Here is a 12,332-nt window from a genome sequence, read left to right as displayed (position 1 = left end):
AACAGGACTACATGTCAGCAAAGCCTAACAATTTTCAAAAGCCTGCTGACAGGACTCAGACAACTGAAAAGATAACTTCGGGCTCAACAAATCAGTAAGAGGTGAGACTACACTGGCAAAATTCTCGCAAAAACTACGGTAATATCCCACCATGCTGAGAAAACGTCGCAATTCACGACGAGTGAGGGGAACTGGAAAGTTACAAATGGCTTCTACCTTAGTCTCAATAGGCTTTACACAACCATTTCCCGCTACCTTACCCAAATAGGTAACGGTTGCCTTCGCGAACTCGGATTTAGAGAGATTAACCGTAAGATTAGCCTTTGCTAAACGAGAAAAAAGTTCTTTAATCTGGTTAAGATGCTCAGACCAAGAAGAACTATACAACACGACGTCATCCAAATATGCCTCACATTCTGACATCCCATACAGTATACGGTTTATGAGTCGCTGGAAAGTCGCGGGTGCATTTCGAACTCCGAAAGGCATTACCGTATACTGTAGGAAAGCATCAGGCGTAACGAAGGCAGATAATTCCTTTGCACAACTAGTCAAAGGCACCTGCCAATACCCCTTTAAGAGGTCGAATTTGCTGACATAACGGGCAGAGCCAACATGATCGACGCAGTCATCCACTCGAGGTAAAGGAAAACAGTCCGGCTTTGTCACAGAGTTAAATTTTCGATAATCTGTGCAGAATCGATATGAGCCATCAGATTTATTTACTAAAACACAAGGAGAACTCCATGAACTGAAACTAGATTCAGCTAGATTATGAGCAAGCAGATAGTTCACCTCTTGTTTCAGCAAATCTCTTTTAAAAGGATTAACTCGATAGGCTTTCTGTTTAACTGGACATGAGGTTCCTACATCGATATCATGTTCTATGACAGAAGTACGACCCGGAACGTCAAGGAAAAGAGAGGGAAATGACATCACAACTCAGTGACATCACTGCTCTCTTTCTCTGTCAAATAAGAAAGATGAGAGGACAGGGTAAGAAGAATCTCAGAGTTTTTAAGTCGCCCTTCGACTTTTCCTCGAGAAAAAAAACTCTTATCTTCATCAACATTCTCTAAAGAATCCCCACTCGTGCTGCGAAAGGGAGGAGACGATTCTGAAACAGAGTCACAAGGGTTTACCACATTAACAGTAACAGAACGAACAGGCGCTATATACAATTTCAACAGATTACTGTGACAAACTTGTACCTTTTTTCTATGGTCAGGAGTATTCAACAGATAATTATTATCAGAAAGGCGTTTAACTACACTATAGGGGCCTGTAAATTTAGCCTGAAATGGGTTGGCAGGTAGAGACAGCAGATCACCCACTTGAAACTCCCTTAACTTAGCTTTCCTGTCAAAATGTTGTTGCATTTTTATTTGAGACTTACTCAACTTCTTTTTAGCGAGAGCTCGTGCCTCATACAATCTACGTCGAAATCCACCCAAATAATCTGAAATGTTTTCAGAGGGTTTAGACATTCGCCACTCCCCAGCTAACACAGCTGTAGGTCCTCGCACTACATGTCCGAACACTAATTCATTTGGGCTAAACCCAAGGCTTTCTTGGATTACCTCACGTATCGCTAATAACATCCACGGCAGACCTTCTTCCCAATCTGCATCGAGTTCCACACAATATGACCTCAAAAGGGACTTCAGGGTTTGATGAAACCTCTCAAGAACTCCTTGACTCTGCGGATGATAAGCGCTAGAAATATTGTGCTTTACTCGAAGCTGACGCAGGGCTTTTGAGAACTGTTTTGACATGAAGTTCGAACCCTGATCGGATTGAATAACTTTGGGAATTCCAAAGGTCGACATAAAATTTGTGAGGGCCTTCAAGACAGATTTTGTAGTGATGGACCTTAACGGATAAGCAGCAGGATAACGAGTAGTCTGGCACATAACGGTTAGAAGGTATTGGTGACCAGCCTTAGACCGGGGCAGAGGACCAACACAGTCAATGATCAGATACTCAAAAGGAGTGGAAACAACGGAAAAAGGCTGCAACGGAGCAACAGGCACTTATTGATTTGGCTTCCCAGTGATCTGGCATATATGACAAGATCGAATATGTTTTGCCACATCTCGTTTTATCTTAGGCCAATAGAACTGCCGTAAGATTCGATCATATGTTTTACGAACTCCAGTATGACCAGCAAGTCCTTGATGAGCCAAATGCAACACAGAGTCTCTCACTGTAAAAGGAACCACAATCTGAGTTTTAGGTTCTAGAGAAACGTCTTTATGCAGGACCACTGTCCGACAAAGCAGACCTTCATCAAGAAAGTACGAAGAGGACCGAGCATCAGAACACTTCCCAGACCCCACTGCCGAAAATAAAGGTCTAAGAGTGTAATCGCTCTGTTGAGCTTTAATTAAATCCTCTCGAGAGATCTGTAACAAAGAAGTCAAAGAACAGTCATCAGCATCAGAGAGATCAACATTAGTTTTCTCAAGAGCAGACAGAACCACAGATGTATCAGCAGATTCACTTCACTTTGCAGCACGGTTGAATCTTTCTGGTCAGAAGAAGAAGGACAGGACTTCAAGTCTTTTTGCTCAAGGCATTTAGACACATCAGATCTTAGCTCATCTGTATTAACAGTATAAAAGAAAGTGTCATGCAATGGAACTTCGACAACTTGACTTTCAGATAGAGGTTTAGCCATTGATCGAGTAACTGCACAAGCTGGAAACAAACCAGGAGGTTGTTTATGGCTAATATCAGATTTCCTGGGTACAGATACTACTATGGGTGGAGCGGCCACACCACTCTCTCCCCAAACATTCCCACCAGCTAAATCATTCCCCAGGATAAACGTAATCCCAGGAACTGGAAGTGCAGAACGGACACCAACTACTACATCACCAGATACGATAGCAGAGAAAAGATGGATTCGATGCAAAGGCACTTCAACAAACCCCATCTCAAAACCTCGTACTAGTACATGGGTTCCAGTGGCAGTTTCAGGAGTTAAAGGCAAAATTCCTTCTAAAAGAAACGACTGAGCAGCTCCCGTATCTCGAAGAAGACGTACTGGCACGGTTTCATTTGAACCAGGCAATGACACCTTTCCCTCAGTGATAAAAGGTGTATAATCAGAGGAAGTTACATACTGATCAACAGATTTATCACTAGAACTAGATAAATGACGATCTTTCTCATCACGAGTGTCAACAGGAAAAGTAACAATAAGTCCAAAAGCTTTTCGGCCATTTCATGGATAAAGCAACACGCTCAAAATGAAAGAAATATTTATCCACTTCTTTTTCAGAAAATGGCGGCACTAACCTCACATTTTTGTGAATATCAAACACAGGTTCACCTGCATTTGCGTGCTGTTGTGGAACAGGAGGCACATTCGCTTGCGAAACTTCAGCTGTCTTTGCCGCTAATTCTAACTCCAATTTATTTATCTGAAATGCTCTCTCTTCTCGTTCCCTCTCTAACTGAAACGCTCTCTCATCACGTTCTTTCGCCAACTCAAGCTCCAACCTTCGCATAGCTAATTGGTGATCTAATTTTCTCTCCTCAAATTCTCTTTCTACCCCTCGCTCTTTCATAGCGTAATCATCATGTTCAGCACGAGTTTTCGCGTCATCTAAACACAATTTCTTCTCTTGCAAAGACAATTCTGGAAATGTTATCTCACTTCTACCAACCTCCGCAGTATACTCAAACGATTCACGATGAGCTATAAACTCAGCGCTTACCTCTATAACTCCTCTATCAACAAGTGACTGCTTCAAAGTAGTCACAATAGTTTCCTTCAGCCTCTTTTCTTGAGAGGTAAGATCGATCTTGAAGCATTCGGCGATTTGCACCAACTGCTCCTTTGTACAACTCTCAAGCAAAGCTTCTGATGGACACGCAACGAAATCTTCGATCACAGAAGACATTTTTTTATTCGTATCCGTATATGCACAATAACGAAACTACTGGCTAACACACGTGAGACGTTGTTTATCCAAAATACAACTCCCATAAGCCACTGCTTCAAAAATGAACTATGTCACCGTATTACGCAACCTATGCTCATTCACAAAACTTCTGAAGACTTACCACAAGTCAAAACACATTATAGGCACGAAGAGAAGAACGGACTATACACACACGAGCGCGAGTTTTTGTAAAATAGGTTTACCTACAAAATCTGAGAAACTCCAGCTCCTATCTACAAAAAAAACACTAACTAAATCCTACCTAGTACCGGGCTCGAGGCGGTTTTAAACGCTAAACTCCGTAACGATCAGTTAAACTGAAAGTCCGGAAGCGTACCCCCTACAGAGAGTTAAATCTCCACCCAGGATAACCTCCAAAAACAAGAAAGGCAAAATAACAACCAAAACAACAAACAGTGTTCCGTCGGAAGGATGAAGGATTGCATACACAACCCAGCTGGATACACTCTGACTAACCGGAGTTCTCATTCATAAAGGTTTTCATTTACAAAAAATATAACATACTCACCAACATTCCTACACCAAAGGATCCCGGACGAGCCCCCAATTTATGTTACGGCCAGCTCGTTCTCGGCCGTGACATAAAATAGGATCACACTTGCACATATGGTTTGGCTTGCAAGCTGGTTTATTTCAATAGAAGATAATCCATTACAAAATAATATAGGAAAATGTCTAGGGTTTAAATAAAGAAATAATAATCCAAAGGTAAGGTATGTTGACCAAGATAAACAGACGTAACAGTTGGTGTCCTTTTGACCTCTCTGGAGACTGCCATTCCCCAGAGGAAGTGACGTGAGATGAATTAGTCCAGCATTTATTCTCTCTGCAATCAGTGAAAATCAGTCAGCAGGGGTGTACAGTGAACAACGCTCTCCCAGGTCATTCTGCCCCCAGCAGGGAAGAAAAGGGAGCACAGGGTCGTAACAGATACATAGCAGATTATCATATCTAAATGGCTGGTTGTCTAAGTGGTGCCTGCAGAATGATATAGTTTTTATAAATAACTGGAAGAGTTTTGAGGGCAGACCTGACCTGTTGAAAAGCGATGGTCTCCACCCCTCCTGGGCTGGAGCTTTTCTACTGTCTAGAAATATGGCACATAGTCTTAATGCTAAAACTTGACTCACTGGGGGGGAGGGAGCAGACAGAATGGCTTAACCAACGGTCTGCTTGCCGTCTCCCGTTGCAGAACACACTAAATACACAACATGCGATAATACTTTCTCCCAAACATCATAAAATAGAGACTGTGTCTGTCCCCCGGATTAGCAAACATAAAATAATGCGTAAACCTCTCAAAGGTAATTTAATTAACGTTAAACTAACTAAACATGAACATAATACAGATAATCAACTGTTTCGACTCGGATTGCTAAATATTAGATCTCTCTGTAATAAAGCACTTTTTGTTAACGATATGATAACAGATCATAAAATAGACATGCTCTGTCTAACAGAAACATGGCTAAAGCCAGATGATTATATTGCTTTAAATGAGTCTGTCCCCCAAGATTATTATTATAAACACTAAAAGGCAGAGGGGGAGGTGTTGCTGCACTTTACCGTAACTCTTTTAGCATTTCTCAGAAGTCTAATCCTAAATGCAATTCTTGTGAAGTCATGGTACTTGATGCATCAATACCTAATACTAAGGACAAAACATCTTTAAAATGTATTCTGGCTATTGTATATAGGCCTCCAGGGCACCACACAGATTTTATTAAAGAATTTGGTGGGTTCTTATCAGAACTAGTACTGGCTGCAGACAGAGTCCTTGTTGTTGGTGACTTTAACATTCATGTAGATAATGATACAGATGCTTTAGGAGTGGCTTTTAAAGACACTCTTAACTCCATGGTAGTTAGTCAACATGTGTCGGGACCTACTCACCTTCGTAATCATACTTTAGATTTATACCGTCTTACGGTATAAACGTGGGCGATGTAAAAATCCTTCAGGAGAGCGAAGACATTTCTGATCATTATCTGGTATCATGCTTGCTTCACTACCCAATGGTGGCAAATCAAACTCCAAGTTACAAATATTGTAGAACATTAACTTCGACTACAAAAGATGCGTTTCTTGATAATTTGCCTGAATTGTCTCAAATCTCTAGCATGAGTAATAACGTTGAAGATCTTGACTTTACCATTGAAAATATTAATGCCACCTTCTCGGAAACGCTAGACATAGTTGCTCCTCTGCGCTTAAAGAAGATTAAAAATGACAGACCGACACCGTGGAAAAATGAACTCACTCAGGCTCTAAAGAAAGCGGCACGAAAAATGGAGCGCAACTTTAAGAAAACTAAATTAGAGGTATTTCGTATTGCCTGGAAGGATAGTATTAAAAAATACAGGAAAGCCCTAAAAACGTCGAGATCTGTCTACCTTTCATCACTAATAGAAGAAAACCAGCATAACCCTAGGTTTTTATTTGATACAGTGGCTAAATTAACCAAAAATAAATCGTCAGCGACTTCTGATTCTGTATACCAACATAGCAGTGATGATTTTATGAACTATTTCACAAATAAAATCCAAGATATTAGAGAAAAAATTATAACTATGCAACCAGAAGTGAATCCCGCTGAACAAACGACTAACTACAGCGCCTCTAAGGAGAAATTACGTTTATTTTCTACTATAGATCACGATGAACTCTCTAAAATCATTAGATCATCTTAATCAACTTCATGCATGTTAGACCCTATACCTACAAATCTACTGAAAGAGATGCTCCCAGAAATTATAGATCCTCTACTTAGCATTATTAACTCATCTCTGACATTAGGACATATGCCTAAAGCATATAAGGTGGCTGTTATTAGGCCCCTTGTCAAAAAAAACCCATCTGGACCCTGGGGAACTAGTTAACTACAGACCTATTTCGAATCTACCTTTCTTATCTAAAGTTCTGGAAAAAGTAGTCTCAATTCAAATTTGCTCCTTCCTCCAAAGGAATGATATTAATGAAGATTTCCAGTCTGGATTTAGAGCACATCACAGTACAGAGACTGCTCTGATTAGAGTTACAAATGATCTGCTTATGCGTCCGACCGAGATTGTATCTCCTTATTGGTGCTGCTAGATCTTAGTGCTGCATTCGACACCATTGACCACAGCATGCTCCTACATAGACTCGAAAATGATGTCGGTATTAAGGAAATAGCTTTGAAATGGCTTAGATCTTATTTATGCGACCGTTTTCAATATGTAGCAATAAACAATGAGGTATCACGCAAATCGAAAGTCCAGTACGGTGTACCACAGGGCTCAGTCTTAGGGCCTATGCTCTTCGCATTATACATGCTACCTCTAGGAGATATAATAAAGCGACACGGAGTAAGCTTTCACTGTTATGCTGATGATACGCAACTTTATATTTCCTCGAAGCCTCATGAAACACAGCAATTCCATCGAATAGTGGAATGCATAGTCGATATAAAAAAGTGGATGAGTAGCAATTTTTTATTACTGAACTCGGACAAAACTGAAGTGTTACTTATCGGACCGAAAACCGCCCTATGTAACAACCAAGAATACTGCTTAACTATTGATGAATGTTCCATAAAACCCTCATCTTTAGCTAAGAATCTTGGCTTTATATTCAATAGTACTCTGTCATTTGAGAACCAGGTCGCCAACACCTGTAAAATTGCGTTTTTCCATCTTAAAAATATATCTAAACTACGTCATATGCTGTCACCATCAGATGCAGAGAAGCTTATACATGCCTTTATGACATCAAGACTGGATTACTGTAATGCACTATTAGGTGGTTGCCCTGCAGGCCTATTACAAAAACTCCAACTGGTCCAAAATGCGGCAGCTCGAGTTCTTACCCGTACAAAAAAGTATGAGCATATTAGCCCGGTTCTGTCAACCTTGCACTGGTTACCTGTAAAGCATCGCATAAACTTTAAAATCTTGCTTATTACCTATAAAGCCTTGCATGGTTTAGCTCCTCACTACTTGAGAGAACTTCTAACGTATTATAGTCCATCACGTGCACTTCACTCTCAGGTGTCAGGCCAGTTGGTAATACCTAGAATTTCAAAATCAAGTGCAGGCAGCAGATCATTTTCCTATCTAGCGCCTAAACTTTGGAACAGTCTTCCCTGCACTGTCCGGGAGGCAGACACACTCTGTCAGTTTAAATCTAGACTAAATACGCATCTTTTTACTCTTGCATACACAAGACTATCATAATATATATATTTCAAAGATCTAGGCTGCACTAGTTAGATCAACCGGAACCAGGGACACTTCCAATAACAACTGATGCATTTGTTGCATCAAAGAGTGCAGAACAGTACTCTACTCTCAGCCAGTCTTTGTCTCATTGTTCCAAGGTTACCAGAGCGGGCAGGACGCAGTCCAAGGTTACCGGAGCGGGCAGGGCGCAATCCATTCCCAGACCTGACAAATGCTGGACGAAGGACGTGGCGACTCTACAAAACTTCAGTTGCTATTAGATTATTAATGATAATTTTAAATCTAACTTTGTTTTTTATTTTGCCTTGTTGTGCAAGCACTGTCGAGCTTGTGCAGAGGCTGCAGTTTTTGCCAGAGGAGAACTGGAATCCCCTGGTTAGGCCTGGTCTCCCTCTGAGGTTTTTTTCTCCTCCAATGGAGTTTTGGGTTCCTCGCCACCATTTGCACACTGTTTTGCACTGTTTGCCTGGCCGGGGGGGCTGCTAGAATTTGATAGTCTTATTTAATCAACACTGCATATAGGAATTTATTGTGTGTCTGATATTTGACCTGATATTATTCGAGGCTTTATTCGCTCACCGCTTTATATAGGCTCACCGCTAAGTAAAAATGTCCTCCCACAAACTTTCTTGCAGTGTTATTTGCATTTTCATTTAGACAGTGTGAACGTGTACTGTGGTGCGTTTCCTTGCGCTTTCACCGTAGTTTCATGAATAGTGTTATCCCCTTATTGTTGGGCGATTGTCAAAATAAGTCATTTGCCCTGGGCATGAAAAATCTCGAAAAAGCGTACCGTTAAGTGACAACAGTTCCAGTTAGTTCGTGCTAGTTGAAAGGCTCAAACCGTTGGGCAGAAGCAATTCCAGACATGGGCCCCTCGGAAGGGGTTCTGATTGGACGCCCTGTAAAAGAGAATGCTCCGCTGAGATGTCCCAACGAGACTTGAATTCTGATGGTTGGATTCAGAGTCCAATTGCTATAAAAGGATTAAAAATGCTACTTTATCTCTCGCCTGCGAGTGTTTGTGGATAGAGGCATCTAGTAAGCGAAAAAATGCAGAGGAATTTCAATCGTGCGCCAACATGCTAGTAGAAAGGCTCAAACCATTGGGCAGAAGCAATTCCAGACATGGGCCCCTCGGAAGGGGTTCTGATTGGAAGCCCTATAAAAGAGAATTCTGTGCTGAGAGGTCCCACCGAGATTTGAACTCGGATCGCTGGATTCAGAGTCCAGAGTGCTAACCATTACACCATGGAACCCTGTGCCGAGTGGTTGTAGCCACGTCAGGCACACAAGAAAAGGCCACCCTGTCCAGGGTGCACAAATAGCTCTGCGGTAAAGCAATGTGCTGGCGAAGCCTTGCGGAAACTGACCCAGGGACCTTTAGTCTAACGCTCTCCCAACTGAGCTATTTCGGCCATGTCATCTGTCTTGTGCAGGCCTTTCCGCGAACGACCCCAGCATCATTTTAGAAATGAGAGATGGACAGGATGCCAGGGGCTATTGAGTATTTTCTTTATTTCTTTTTAGTATTTTCTTTATTTCTTTCAGTATCTTTAACGTATATCCTTAACCACAATGATATATCTTCATTTATGCATGCATTTGAATATTAATCTATCACATTTTTATTATTAGACTTTTATCAGTAATGAAGCATTAAGAAGTATTCATAGGAATAATAGAATAGACTATTAGATATTAGTTATCAGTGATATAATCAGAAACCATATTTAACCACATTTAGGTCAAGATGATTGTAGGCAAGTGACTAAGATGATTTAATGAATTAAAGTTACAATCAGTATACCAGTTTAATGATTATTTACATAAAAATACTTATATAGCATGTTTAAAGAATACTTTTCAACGTTTTACAGCAATATAAAGTCCAGTGATGTCTGTAAGGCCTAAGGTTCAAATAAAGTTTAGAGAATAACATGCAGAAAACACTTTTTACATAGAGCACCTGCACGTACCCCTGACACATTCTTGAAGACAAATTTAATTAAATTTAACTTATGGCCTCATTGATGCGCTAAAAAACATTACTATATCAAAACATGAGGACAGTTTTAATAAAACCCTATCGTATGCTAAAGGACAACTCGTGAGTTATTGCATAGGGTCAGAGATGCATTATGAGTTCACCAAGTCGTTTTGCCGGAAAAGAACCGGAAAAGTGTTCAAATATGGGCACATTATTATTTGTCTATGTGCCAACCAAGATTCCACAATTAAAAACGTGTCCTGTTGCCTGGGATTTATTGGTGGCAGAAACAGAGTTATTGGTCATCAAAAATAAGAGATAACGGGAACTTACCTGATTGGTGTAACAGACAAACCCCCCTGCACAAGTTTTACTATAACTATAGGCTTGAAAACACTGTATTTTCAGATGCTTTGGGAAGATCTCACTTTGTTTGATTCGAACAAATAAAGTTTACTTTTTGACACCTGGACCTTCTTTGTTTGAGCAATTTTTTGAAACTACAAGATCATTTTTCCACAACAGGGCCAGTAAGGGGTTCTAAACCGCGACGTTGCCATTATTAGCACCAGGCTCTTACCAACTGAGCTAACCGGCCTGATTGAACACTGCCGCGGTCACGTTCCGGGTCGCTGATTGCGCTCCTTTGAGTGTCGTACTGTTAAGTGGCAAGACTTCCGGTGAGTTTTTTCAAATGGAAGAGCGCTCGCTTTGCATGCGAGAGGTAGCGGCATCGACTTCCGCATTATTCAAGGCTTTATTCGCATTATTCAAGTCGAGGCTCACCGCTAAGGAAAAATGTCTTCCCACTACTGCATTTTCATTTAGACAGTGTGAACGTGTGCTGTGGTGCGTTTCCTTTCGCTTTCACCGTAGTTTCATGAAAAGCGTTATCCCCTTATTGTTGGGCGATTGTCAAAATAAGTCCTTTGCCCTGGGCATGAAAAATCTCGAAAAATCGTACCGTTAAGTGGCAACAGTTCCAGTTAGTTCGTGCTAGTTGAAAGGCTCAAACCGTTGGGCAGAAGCAATTCCAGACATGGGCCCCTCGGAAGGGGTTCTGATTGGACGCCCTGTAAAAGAGAATGCTCCGCTGAGAGGTCCCACAGAGACTTGAATTCGGATCGCTGGATTCAGAGTCCAATTGCTATAAAAGGATTAAAAATGCTACTTTATCTCTCGCCTGCGAGTGTTTATGGATAGAGGCGTCTAGTACGCGAAAAAATGCAGCAGAATTTCACTCGTGCGCCAACATGCTAGTAGAAAGGCTCAAACCGTTGGGCAGAAGCAATTCCAGACATGGGCCCCATAGAAGAGAATGCTGTGCTGAGAGGTCCCAACGAGACTTGAATTCTGATCGTTGGATTCAGAGTCCAATTGCTATAAAAGGATTAAAAATGCTACTTTATCTCTCGCCTGCGAGTGTTTGTGGATATAGGCGTCTAGTAAGCGAAAAAATGCAATGCTAGTAGAAAGGCTCAAACCGTTGGGCAGAAGCAATTCCAGACATGGGCCCCTCAGAAGGGGTTCTGATTGGAAGCCCTTTAAAAGAGAATGCTGTGCTGAGAGGTCCCACCGAGATTTGAACTCGGATAGCTGGATTCAGAGTCCAGAGTGCTAACCATTACACCATGGAACCCTGTGTCGAGTGTTTGTAGCCACGTCAGGCACACAAGAAAAGGCCACCCGGTCCAGGGTTCACAAATAGCTCTGCGGTAAAGCAATGCGCTGGCAAAGCCTTGACATTCAGTCTGCATCACAAGCATGGTGCAGAGAGAAGTTCCCCTCCTTCTCACTTACAGGGCTTTTCTTTGATCCAAACATGACACCCCTTCTTCTCCCCGACCCTTGAGCAAGAAGGTATCTTTGGTAACAAAAAATGTGTCGCCATCTCCTATCTTCACCAGAACCTCTTGGTCTTTGCTCAAGGGCAAAGGAGCTGAGTGGTCTGCCACATAGCAAAACATTTCTAAGGAATTTAAGAACAACAAGATAGACAGTCTTGAATCAATTTTGACAGAGATTAGCGTGAAGAAACCCACGTCATGAAAATTTCCACCACATTCCCATCTCTTATCATATATGATAACCAAACTCTTTATGCCTCAACCTGTAAGATGAGCACTGCCCTTTCTCCTACAGATTTCA

The sequence above is a fragment of the Barbatula barbatula genome (genome assembly GCF_947034865.1).
Source record: "Barbatula barbatula genome assembly, chromosome: 4".
Lineage (NCBI taxonomy): Eukaryota > Metazoa > Chordata > Actinopteri > Cypriniformes > Nemacheilidae > Barbatula > Barbatula barbatula.
Note: the sequence above shows the minus strand (reverse complement) of the source record.